Source organism: Chelonus insularis, unplaced genomic scaffold, assembly GCF_013357705.1.
Source record: "Chelonus insularis isolate UGA/USDA-ARS -01 unplaced genomic scaffold, ASM1335770v1 contig_63_pilon, whole genome shotgun sequence".
In the NCBI taxonomy this organism is placed as follows: domain Eukaryota; kingdom Metazoa; phylum Arthropoda; class Insecta; order Hymenoptera; family Braconidae; genus Chelonus; species Chelonus insularis.
The window spans coordinates 32,224-45,925 of record NW_023276680.1 but is presented as its reverse complement, the minus strand read 5'-3'; positions in this window follow the sequence as shown (position 1 = coordinate 45,925).

Here is a 13,702-nt window from a genome sequence, read left to right as displayed (position 1 = left end):
AAAGCTCCAAAATCAAGATGTTATAGCAGAACTACATCTGCTGATTATCGTTTTGCATGCGTGGTAGGACAGAAGAATGTTGGAGAAGGATACACGCAAAAAATAGCCCTGTCACCAGGTAAACATCACACACGCCATGTTCTTTTCAAAGATGAAGCTTTATTAAAAAGACGTGCATTAATAATAACTCATGAGTATAAAAAACATCGGATGCAGCTGAAAAAGTTCCGTACCATGCCACGGCATAAGAAAGAAAATCGAGAAGCAGTTATATATAAGAGCAATTGTTCATTACTGGAGAATTTGCGGTACCAGAAAATGAAGCCAAGTGTGAAGATGCAAATTTAGAAGACGATAATTGTGAAATTTTAATCATTATTCTGGATTTAGAACTTTCTGGGTTTGAGGCTGATTGCGATATTCTTCAAATTGCTTCTAAATTTCGTGCGAATACTTTTTCAACCTACATCAATCCAGTTTAACAAATTTCTACAAAGGCAAATGAAGCCCATGGACTGATAAATTGTTCTGGTGAACTCTTTTATAATGAAAAAAAGTATTATCCGTTCATTTTCGATTAGCTTTAGATAGTTTGTTGGAATGGTTGAAATCATTGAAAAACAATATTGTATCACTACACAAAATTTAACCTTTGATAGGCCTAGGTTGTTCCGAGCTCTTGTTAAAAATGAATGAATAAGTGAGTTTTCGGCGGTAATTTATGGTTTTGTTGACACGTTGCAAGTGATCAGAAAAGTCACGGGTAAAGGTTCATGCATAATTATAGAATTGGCTGACATATTAAATATTGCTAGAACTGAAGCACATCATGCAATTCATGATTGTGGAATTCTTGATAAAATTTTGAAGAAATTGAGCGTAACCAACATCACTTTGTTGGAATCTGCAATGCCGTTTTCAGACCAAGTCAAATCTTGAAAATCGTTGGTAGTTGTGAAAAAAAATTTGTCCAGTCTATTATGCATACAGGATGGTGTTGGTTTATCGATTTTACAAAAATTAGCTCGAGCCGGAATCAGCATGGATATTTTGAAGAGCAAACACGACGCTTTAGATAAAAAAGCTCTCGAAATATTCCTTATAAATAAAATAAAAGAAAAACAATTACAATCAATGCACCAATCTAGTATTGAAAAAATCATAGACTGGTTGAGTCCATATTAAATATTAACAAATTCGTTCCGTAAATTATCAACCAATCGAAGAATAACTGGCATAGATTCTAAGAATTCATATAAATGGAAAGTGCTTTATTTTGCGTTAAGTTTTATAATTGTTGGCTAGTATTTGAAAAAGTATAATTTTTAAATATGTATGAATTCTTTTGTTTTTATCAATACATTTTATTTCATCATAAACTTGAGCTGTTGATTTATTTGTACTCACTCAGATGATATTCGAATTTGTACAGTAGCATATATTATAGAAACATTTCAATTTGCTATACTTTCGTCATAGTTATGTTTGCGATGCTACCGCGTTTTCACGTTGGATGAAACCCTATTTTCCATCATTCGGTAAATGTCGCTTATTTTTATTTTTTTTATTGATAATTAATACTGTAAGTACTAAATATTCTTGCATTTTATGTTTTTTTGATACCACGATTTCCATATAACTACGTGTAGATTTATTAGAAAAAAATCTGTAATAACTTTTCATCAATTTAGTGGAATGACTTGAAATTTTTTGTGAGACTTTAGGAAACTTGATGGAGTCACCCCTATTTTTTTCAATAAATTCTAGCTATTTCTAAAAATATACAAAACATCCTTAATGAATCACATAAAAAATGAGCGGGAAAATTTGAATTTACAATTTCACGACTAATTAAAAATATCGATATTCATAAATGTACAACTTTGCTCATAGCGGCAATTTACAATCATAAGAAATTAGTCATTTTATTTAATGTTTTTTTATTATCAATCGGATTTGAACAATACACACTCCCATTATAAACGAGCAATTTTTAAAGGAGTGTCTTCTTAATAACTAAAGTTTCATGGAACAGATTCTACTTCGAAACAATGAAACTAATTAACTTTTGTCTCTTTATTCGATTAGTTTTCAGTCTTGAGTATTATTATTACAATAACTTATGATATTAACATTAATATTAACTTTAAAAAACAGTAAACTTTATTGAATTAATTATTATTTTATTTAAATATAAGTTGAATAAAAGACTAAGCTAATTAGTTAAGTACTTGAAGCATTATCAGTATATTAACTTCTTCATAGAAGTTTCTATAATATTTAGACAGAATTTTTAAAATATCGTTTCTTCATAATAATTTTTGTCTACAAAAATTGTTAGAGAATGAAATTTACTTAGTTTATTTCCTTCAAAAAATCTTGAATCTCTTAAAGAAATTTGAGAAAATATGGTGTTTCGTTATTTACTTTTCTTTTTTCTACTTTGCTGTAGTTCTTTATTCAAATTATATTTAATGATATTTACTGATCTTTGGATACTCTTAAAAATACGTTTAAGGCATTGACTGAATCAATTGCACTCAATAACTAGAAAATTAATTAGAAGCACCATTCCGATAAATCTAATGACTTTGAGAATAGCAAACGAGAGAAATGATCTTCAGTTAGTCGATTGCGACTTTCATCGTAGACGTTTCCAGCCATAGAAAATAAACATTACATGGAACGGATGTTACTACTGTTGATAACAATTTTATGGCTATTTTAGCCAATAATTATAAATGAAACAAAAATGTGACATAGCTATAAACTTATACAAAATTGTATGTTAAAGTCATATGAAAGTCCATAATGTACAAAAACTGGCTGCAGAATATTATAACTGTTTTAATTCTGTAATGATAATAATAATTTCATATAAAATAAAAATTTTAGAAGTAGAACTTTAATCCTCTTGCGAAACGTCTAAGTTTTCTGCTCTTGATTTTTTTTGTTGTTCTTCTTTTTAGTTTAGTGACCCAGCTGACAAAGCTGTAGTTTTGAGTATTCGGGACCTAGATCTCATTCGTGAGTCGTGAAACATTTACGAATATTTCACAACTCGACCTTTGCAACTCGAGGTGCAAACAGTGCACTATCGTTCCGGGTTTCTAGGACACTCCGGTGACGTGGATCACGATCGGGCCTTATTTGAAAAAGTATGAGCTCTTATTGTGATTATTTATAATAATCAAAACTCGGAAGTTAGCGTTAAAATTCAAGTTGGTTCCATGTTATTAAATTAAAGTTTCTGCTGTTCTAAACGTTCTTCAGTCCGCTCAACTCTCATCGTATCCTTGCTACATCTCCTGCTAATTTTATTTTAGCATTTTGTTCCATCTCCCATCGTTGCAAACTTTCTATCTTTTTTGTTACATCTGATCATACTGTATATCTATAGAAAAAGGGGTAATATAATGTAATAAATGAGTAAAATAGTTTACTAACTTTTTCTTTACTAAATCATTCTCGATCTTCGACAATTTTGTTGTGTTTTGTTCTTCCAAAGGAAGCGCACTGTAAGTTTTAAAGTCTTCTTCAATCTCAGATTAAAAAATATTCATTCTGGTTATTGAGGTTACTGTTTACGTTTGAATAGGAGATTTAACCTCTGATTCTTGCTTAGGAAGAAGTAAAGGTACTGATTTTTCTGAATTAACATTTGCTTAAACAGATTCTGTTGAAATTGTTGTGCATAATTCTGTAACTGGTGTGACTTGAACACTTGGTATTGACATATACTGCTCAGAAAAACTAGACACGGTTTCTGATTCAAGAACTATTGGAGGAACATGACTAGCTAATTCATGAGTGGAATTGTCCACCAGAAATTGGAATTGAATCAATTTCTAACATTTTATTTGTCCATTAATAAGGCAATTAACCTCGGAACATCCATGCGTAATCCTAAAAAACGTTTTGTTCGAGAAGGGTGACATTAAAAAACAATGGACTGTAATTGTAGTTTACAAATTTCTCTCACAAATTTATTAATTTTACAAATGAAATACTATTACTACGATGACTTTCACACGGCTAGTGGCCCCATCAGGTCCAGAAGAGAGTTAAGGTCACTGTAATAAAGAAAAACTAACAACCACGAGAGTGGGATAAACTATTCATCAGCTCGGATGATTTTCACGTCTTCACCAGTGTGGGTGATCTTCACTCTAATCAAAGTTGCCTGGTCAACCTAAAGAAGTCCTGACAGGTGACAATGTAAGGTCAGGATCTCCACACATTTCACATGGGTACTGTGGTTTTCTACCAGTGACTTCTGAATGAATCTGGAGGCTTGTTAAGCTCTAACTGAGTGCTGTTGAGTATTGGTTGGACCACTTCATGAGTGCGGTGTACTTGTTTGAAGTTCAGCGCTTACTATATAAGCTCGAACTTGTAAGTCTTGTGTGGTGATGATTTGAAGGATAAGCTTGTTGATTTTGTTGAAGGAGCACTCTCCAGCCGATCCTGAGCTCGGGCTCTGCCCGTGACGAATTCCGTCAGTGCAACGAGCTCAGGCATTTTAGTTGATACACCCTGTTTATTTTCCCAAGCCTCCTTGGTGCTAGAATCAAGCTTGGGGGTTACCAGGGGAACTAGAAGGTGATCCCAGTATTGTACGGGCCTTGAGTGCATTGAGTGAGTCTATGAGTATATGGATGAGATCATTGAGTGCGTCCGCTGACTTTCTGATGAAACTAGGCAATTTGAGAAGTCTGCCGACTTGTGAGCTAATGTTTTCTTGACGGCTGGCATGATGGGGTGGTCCTTCACCATGGCAACGAATAAATCACGGACGGGCCGCCAATCACCATATTTACCACTAAACTCTGGAATTGTGTCAAGGACATCTTGTTTGGCGAGCAAGTCAGCAACTATAAGTGATAAGTTCAAGTAGGTCTCTCAATTATAGACCTCTTCCAACAGGATTCTGTGATGCCTGTACTGGATTCGAAGACGGTAATTTAGCGAGTTTCATTGCATGGTGGCCTTGGACGTAGGAGATTTTGGTCAGTCATTAGTTTTTGTACTAGAAGGTTCCAAACGTTCTTGTTGAGTGCCACCTGCGTCCGTGTCTAGATCACCCTGAGCATCTGAGTCACTAGCTAGCTCATCATCTACTATGAGATGTCGTTTAAGATGACCTTCAGGTACATCAGGTGTGTTGAGTTCATCGGCCTGTTTTTATCAGCTATTGTAATGAGTAGATGAGTCCAAAGATTGCAGAACACGAACGATGAATTCAGTCAAAGTTGAAGTGAACACTAGATTGAGCACTAAGTTGAGTTCAGAAAGTTGAATGCAACTGAATGAATTAACTAAGCATTGAAGATGAGTGTTTGAGTTCACTGAGAACACTGAGCCCCACTGAATGAGATTAATGAGTGTCACTACCCTAAGAATTTAATCAGTTGAATTTTTAACAGAGTACCACTTGAAGTGTGAGTGGATTATTACTGCGTGAAAAAAAGAAGTTGCGTGATGATAATCACTGAGCACTAATAACAAAGATTAGTACCACTGCGAAGGAATGTTTCGAGCACAAATGAACACGAGCGTTATATTTTCCTATTTAACTTCTTTTAAAAGCAAATATTTCTCTGGCTGCTCTGTGATGAAATAAAATGAATTTTGTATAGTCCTGCATGATCCTCGAACGCCCTGGAAAATTCTAGAAAAACGTAAAACCTAGAGAGGGGAAAATTGCCATATAAAAGGTCTGGAAAACTTGACCTGGTAGCAATTACTATTTACTGAGTCGTGTGGTAACCAACTTTGTGAAACTCGTGCGTTCAAAATCTCATATTTTGTAAACAAGTAGTGTTGCACGAATCAAAAAATAAATATCGATTATAAGCAATTAGTCCAGTCAAATGAGGGAAATGGGATAATTTTGGTTTGCTGCGGCCAAATTAATGATTTATAGATGACTGGATCGGAAATTTCGCGAGAAACACAATGGTGTAGGTTAAAATTGTTTGGCACGCATAGGGGGGGAGTAAATCGCGAAAAACCGCCCCCCCTCGCGAATTTTTCGATTTCTATGATAGATATGAAAAAATGTTTTAAATAAAAGTTGTTCAGAATTTAATTTTAATAAAAAAAGTACTGAACACTTTTTTCATATCTATGATAGATAAAAAGTTATTCGCGACTGAAGCTTCACTATTGACAAAAGCTATAAATATTTGGTTATACCTGTATAACTTTTAACAGGTGCAAAATAATAAAAAACTTTGCATAGATGAAATGTTCCATTTTTAATTCTGCACATTTTGAGCCCAAAATCGGGCTGATCGGTGCATTTGAACCAAAATGGGAATGATTTAAATAATTCATTGTTTATAAAAATAATGAAAAAATTAATAAAAAAAAATTTTTCTCTAAAAATGAAATTTAATATCGCATTTTTCGAAATAAATCGCCAAAAAGTAATGTTTCTAACATTAAGTATTTTTTATTAATTTTCTTAGACGCGACTGAAGCTTTTGTCAATAGTGAAGCTTCAGTCGCGAATAACTTTTTATCTATCATAGATATGAAAAAAGTGTTCAGTACTTTTTTTATTAAAATTAAATTCTGAACAACTTTTATTTAAAACATTTTTTCATATCTATCATAGAAATCGAGAAATTCGCGAGGGGGGCGGTTTTTCGCGATTTACTCCCCCCCTATGCGTGCCAAACAATTTTAACCTACACCATTGTGTTTCTCGCGAAATTTCCGATCCAGTCATCTATAAATCATTAATTTGGCCGCAGCAAACCAAAATTATCCCATTTCCCTCATTTGACTGGACTAAATCGAATATGTTCAAGTATGCGCCATCGATGTAGACGATAAATTGTTCATGAACTATCGATTATAAGAATCTATATTATAATAGGTATTATTCATACAACTAATATTTGAGTATAAAATTTAATTAATTGGCATCAGTTTCCAAATCTTGTAACGCGCATGATTCAACATAATATCAACATATAATCCGAAATATTTTTCAAAGCAACTTTTATTACATATTAACTTATTACTCTACAGAGAATTTTATAAACATTTCTCGAACATGGGTAATACAGAAATGAATTTTTTATAACTATCCGTTTAGTGAAAAGTAACATAAAATATTTTATATTAAATAAAAAATAAATAATTTATAATTTAAGTTTGGTCTGAAAAATTATTTGTTCACATAAAAATAAATAAACATTATTTTCATAGTAAAAAAAACTTTTCTTAAAGTTATTTTAAAATTATTGGCATTCTTCTGAAGATTAATCACCATTCATCCACATTTAAACACTGCAGAAAGAGTATTTTGTGTAATTTTTCAGGTTTTATACGGTTTTCGTCGTCATAATGTTGCTAGCAGCTGAGAATAGTCGCTCAGAGGGAACCAATGTTGCAGGAACCACTAAATATTTTTCAGCAATTTTGTAAAGAGACGTAAAGAAACCTTTGCGGCTAACCCAGTAAGAAAGTGGATTTTCGTTGAATGCAATTGTAGGTTCTGACAAATATTGTTTTAATTCGAAATGGAGACCAATATGGTTTTGTTCGAACAATTTTAATGATTCTATTGCTCGTTTCTCGTAATGCTTCCATATACCATACATTTTATTTTCATTATTATCATTAATCACTACGCATTCAGTAGATTTTTTCATCGCTTCCAATTTCGAATTAACATGCGCAATGGCATTTGATGCAGCAAGAGCATTTTAAAAATCCATTTTCTTGAAACGAGGGTCCATAAGCATAGCCACTGCTGGTATTAAATTGAATTCAATTTTGTCAAATCTTTTCTCAACGTTATCGAGTAACCGTTTTTTAAGATTTTTTGATATTTCTGATTGAGATGGTAAACATTGTAAATCCTCTATCAAATTATATATTGTAGGTATAATTTCACCACATGTTTCATGTTTTTCAGCACAGATTTCTCGCGTGACGTTTTCAAAAGGTTTCAGCATATCAGTGACTTCTTGCAAAATTTCAATGTCTTTGCCATGAACCATGTTTGGTGCTGCACCAAACTGTAATAGAACTGTAGCGACTTCTTTTTTTAATAATAAAAATCTCTCCAACATATAATATGTAGAATTCCACCTTGTGATAACGCTTTGTTTTAATCTTGTTGGCTCGTCAAAATTATCGCCTGTTACTTTTTTCAATTCATCACACCGCTTGAAATATGCTACAATTTCTTGAACTTGCTCTACCAGAATATTTAAATCTGCTGTATTAGCTATCGCGTCAGTCACACATAAATTCGATGTGCCATACATGGAAGATGTTTAGCACGCCCAAAAGTAAGTTGAATTGCTTCGGTAATATTAGCAGCATTATCAGTCATTACGGCGGAGATATTTGAGAGAGAAATATTCCATTCAGTACAAATGTTTTCTAATTCTCTTCCAAGGTATTCAGCGGTGTGACTCTAGTTTAAATTTTGTTCTGTAATTGTAGATGATTGTAATATATCGTCATAGATGTAAAGAGCAGTCACTCCCGAAAAACTTTAAGTGTTCATAGTTTCTGTCCACACGTCACACGTTGAACTTACTACATTCAGTTTTGAAAATTTATCTTTAATTTGTGTGGACAATACATCGTATTTATTATAGATTATATCTGAAATTTTGTCTCTATTTGGTACTCTGTATCTTGTCCACAAAGTCTTCATTAACCGAACAAACCTGGCTTTTCCACCGTTCGGAATGGTAAACAATCTTTTTAAATCATGAATATTTATTAATAATATAATTATGTAGAAAATTAAAACAACGTCACTAAGTTGATTTATAATTCGCATGTTTAAATTTAAAAAAATTAATTTTCAACCTTCATATGACTGAACGTTTTCCATAATTTCAGGAATACTAGACTGTAATTTCTGTAAAATAATCTTAATCAATATCTTGAAAAGTATTTTTTTAAAGAATTGACTATTCAATCATATAACTCACGATTTTTTTTAGTTGTTGACGATTAGGGATGTCCTCATTATTGTCATTATTATGACTCACAGTCTTGAAAAAAGTAATTGAATGAATTTACTTATGTATATAAATAAATAAATTATTGATACTTTCCATTTAGCATCATAGAAACATACCTGATTTTCATCAAAATGCAATGGTTCATTTACTTGTTGTCGTCGCTCAGCTTTTATTTTATGAATAGCTCTTAAATAATTGTGAAGATTGGTGTTTGTATTTTTTGATTTAAAATGTTCATCACACATTTTGCATTTTCCCCCTTCGTCAGTTTTTACAAAATATTTCCATATTTTACTTTTACTTGCCATAGTTATTTTACGACAATCAATTAGAAGAAATGTTTTTGTTAAATACACCCAGAATAACAATTTACCACAATAAAAACATAAGAATGTCAGTGCCATAACTGATTCGAATCTTGGGTTTATAGACGATACTATAGTATTGGAATGCTATTGCACTATAGTATACACGCGCTAAAACTGTACAATTTGTAACAATACATATATTCATATAAATATAGAGATTCCTCTGGTAATTACTTATTTTTAATTGTAGCACCAAAACCATTTTATACATAATTTTTTATTAAAAAAAATCTCATGTCCATAAATAAGTTTCTTATTATTACAACCTTAAAGTTGCATAATCGAAATTATCATAACCGATTGTTAAAATCGATTTTGCATAAATTTAAATGAGAATTATATCAAAAATCGATGTTGAAAAATCGAAAAAAAAAGAAATCGATTATTTTCAATTAATTGGAAGAACCATGCTCGATTTAAAAAAATCGATTTTGTAAGCCAAACAATCGATTTTTCGATTATTTTTCTACAACACTATAAACAAGTGGATAAAGAGCAAGTGACTACGTGCAAGCCAGTGATCCTCCACATCCACGAGATTTCTACGAGAAACCTGGGGAAGGTGACCAGAGCTACTTCCAGTGATCCATACGGTGAGAAGTTCCCCGCCATCAAGGACAACCCGAGCCATGAATGCCAAACTGTCGTGGGGTGCCTCCGAAATAATTCCGAGCTTCCTGGTACTAGACAGTCTCTGTGAGAGTCCACCTGCAGGGCAGGATTAAGTGTGACCCAATTCCAGGAGGGCACAGCGAGCCTCCAAGAAGTGTCTACATCTCCAACTTGACTACAAGAACTCTACACGGTTCCGGAAGGATACAAACTAGACCCGCCTAGGACAGAAAAGCCCAAGGAGTCCTGAAACCCCAAAAGGGAGTTCCAAACATACTCCTGGGGCATCTTAGCAGTACTTGCAAACCTAGAGTTCTCAATACAATAACACCTAGAATATAAATTTCCTAGATTTCTAATCTCCTGTAAACCAATCAACACTTGTCAGGTGTTCTACAGTAGACTTTTTGCATAAAGTAATTTATAATTATTTATATGTCAGCTCTCTAAGAATAAATTAGTACTATTTACTAATTCTATGTGAATATTTACTATTTGTAGCACTGCTCAGTGACGCTATAGAAAATAGAAAAATTTCACTGGTTGAACTAGTGACTACATAAATTAGTAAATAAAAAGATGTATTTAAACATACATATACACACAAATACATGTATATAATTTGATAATTGAAATTAAATTCATTTATTCTTATTCATTTCAATTAAAAATATCAATATTTATCTATCAAATGACAATCCAGCTTATCTCATCTTTAAAGTAACGATCAAATAGAAATATAATTTATCTTAAAAAAAGTTATTCACAACCTAAGAATTTTTTGGTTAAATCCATATTCATCATATTTATCAAACGGCGTCATTAACTGATAAATTATAGGATCTTATGAGACACATTATTTACCAAAAAGAATTCATTAATTGTCTACAGAAATCGTTCAAATGTTCTCCTTTCGAAAAAAAATAGTAGCGTAGCTGTTACTGCAGATATAGAAATGCTGCCCGTCGCAATGTCTATTCACAATATGCATTGCGCACAACAGGATTGCGTAAACGGACGCATTCCGGCCTCAAGTGTAGGATTCTTTCACCTTTGGTCCACTGCACCATATTCCAGCTCCAGCCTCTCCTCCTCTGGTCTTCAGCCCACCCAAGTACCAGACAGGCCCCTTAGAGGTAAGCGATTACTCGTCCTCCTCCATCCAGGTCTGTCTGTCCAAGAAAAAGACTCCATACCCAGTTCTTGTTTTCCTGTCCTGAGAAGGACATTTTATTGGAGTACCTCGCTTTATAGGGCATAATTCTGGGAATGGCTCTACTTCTAATGACGGCGTTACTTGGGACGTGATATTCTCACGCCTTTAGAAAGGCACGAGGATACACGCATCTAGCCCAAGACCTTGCGACACATCACTACGAGTCCAACCTCAATTAACCGAAAACACCTGGTTCTATATGTCGTTTTTCGACTTTGCAGCCCCAGGTGCGGGCTTGGATTTCCGTCGCCCGTAGTACCAGTTTTATCCGCTTTGGTTGGCGCGGAATTCATACCCAGGTGAGAACTCCAGCTTCCTGGGGCATCGGTCGACCCTTTTGCAGTTGAGTCCCGTGGGGTCCTCTGAGGCCAGTATCGGATGGCCGCCCTCTTTGCTAACGCCTCCACCATAAACTCCGCTGAGGGGATGCTCAGTAGGCAGCCCATGGTCAGGGTCGTCCTCAACGCCCCCGTTATAACTAACAACGCCGCTCTATAGACCTCATTCAACTGCCTCCTGCAAACGGCCCTTCGAGCAGAGGTCCATCATACTATGGAAGCATAGGTTAGTTGGGGAATAATAATGGCTGTGTACAGCCATTTAATTGTTTTCGGATTCAACCCTCATGTATTGCTGAACATTCTTCTGCAGGTTCAAAAGGTAACCGTGGCCTTCTTTACCTGGTTGTCCTCGTGCTTCCTATCTAGGGTCCCTCCAAGGTAGCACATCGTTTCCGAACAGCTCAGCTGTATACCAAAGATGGATGCAGGCCGGAAATCCGTCCTCCTTCCTCTTGTCAATAGAACCAGTTCACTTTTGCTAAAATTAACCCTTAGCCATAGTCGCTTGCCGCCCATTAGCAGCGGAACCGAATATAGTCCGTCTGTGCCCGTGCTTCTGTAGCGACCAAAAGTACCGACCGCCCATTTGACCCGATCGTAAGTCACCACTCGCCTGGCGGTTTCCCAGTCTCACTTGTGGTTTCTTGCAATGGAGTTGATCCCGGAAAGTGCGTTTTGACATGGAGCTCTAGTATGCCCTGATGATAATCGATCATCCTCCTTTCGAGGGATTCAAGGCCCCGGAGCGCCACATTCCTGCCTGAAGTAAGCAGTTTGCAGATCCTGGCTACCTCAGGTAGTGCCTCCAGTCTCTCGCAGTAGAGAAAAGTTTCATGAAAACCGATTCAATTCTTTATTTTAAAAATGTGCCAAACACTGTAGAAAGTAAATAGAGTGCAATATTAATTAATATTGCACTCTATTTATTATTTTTTAAATAATCAAAAACTAAAAATATAAAATGTATCAGGTATTTAAAAAAGAAATATTATTGTAGTACTTATTCAAAATGTCAATGACAAACGAAATGATTTTTATTATTAAATAACTTTTTGCAATTAACATTTTAAGACATTAAAAACCTAAACCTGTCATATATATATATATATGTATAGATCACTGAATATCATTGAATTTATTTATTCATACTATACTAATTAACATTCACAATTTTTACTGTGTGTTGAACGCTTATTGTAAATACAGATACGATTTCTTGATATACGTGAAAATTTTATTAATACAATAATATTTATAGAAATAATATTTTACTGTTCAATGAAACTTAATACTCATTGTGAGATATAGAAATTTGCGGAAAGATTTTTATTGCATCTTTCTCTCGCTGTTCTCCTTTAAAACAGATAAATGTCGGACCCATACACCAGCTCATTGATTTAAATACAATACATATGTATTTTTGAAATTCTTATTCTTAACTTTTTAATTCTTTTTTGTATGTAAGAACGTAATACATAAATTTTTTTTGTTATCAATACTTAATAATGTATAGCAAAAACCTGTTGATAAAAATTTAAAACAGTACTTGAAGTGACAGATTTATAATCTATTTAAGAAAATTATCACCTATTGTGATATTATGTTATCTAATGAAATTATGAATAATTTCACTAAAAATATTAACGCCAATGTGGACGAATGACGAGAGGAAAAAATTCTTATGAGGTGAAGTATTTTCAATTAATATATATTCAATATTAAAAAAGAAATAAAACTCTAGACTCCAATCCATTAGATTCCGGGAGTTGAGCTCTTTGTCATTGCTTATTGTCTGTTCACAATAGCAGCTCGAGAATTAATACATGCGTTTAAAAAACAAATTTTTCTTTGTATTGCATCAATGATTTGATGTTCTTAATTAAACCTAATATTTTTTATTTGTTTTTTATCAGAAGTTTTTTTCATATCATAAGATAATTATTGTAAACATAATAATAGTTTTCGTTGTTATTCGCATTTATCATCAATACGTAATTCATAATATAATTTATAAATATACTTCTTTATGTTTTTACATTCTGTGATTGCATTGGCAATTCAAACATACATCGGCATATGGCGATGCTGATTGAGGTAAAACAACAGTTTTCCAGTATTTGCTCGCTCTTTGTATCGATATACAAGTGTAAATAAAATTCAAAT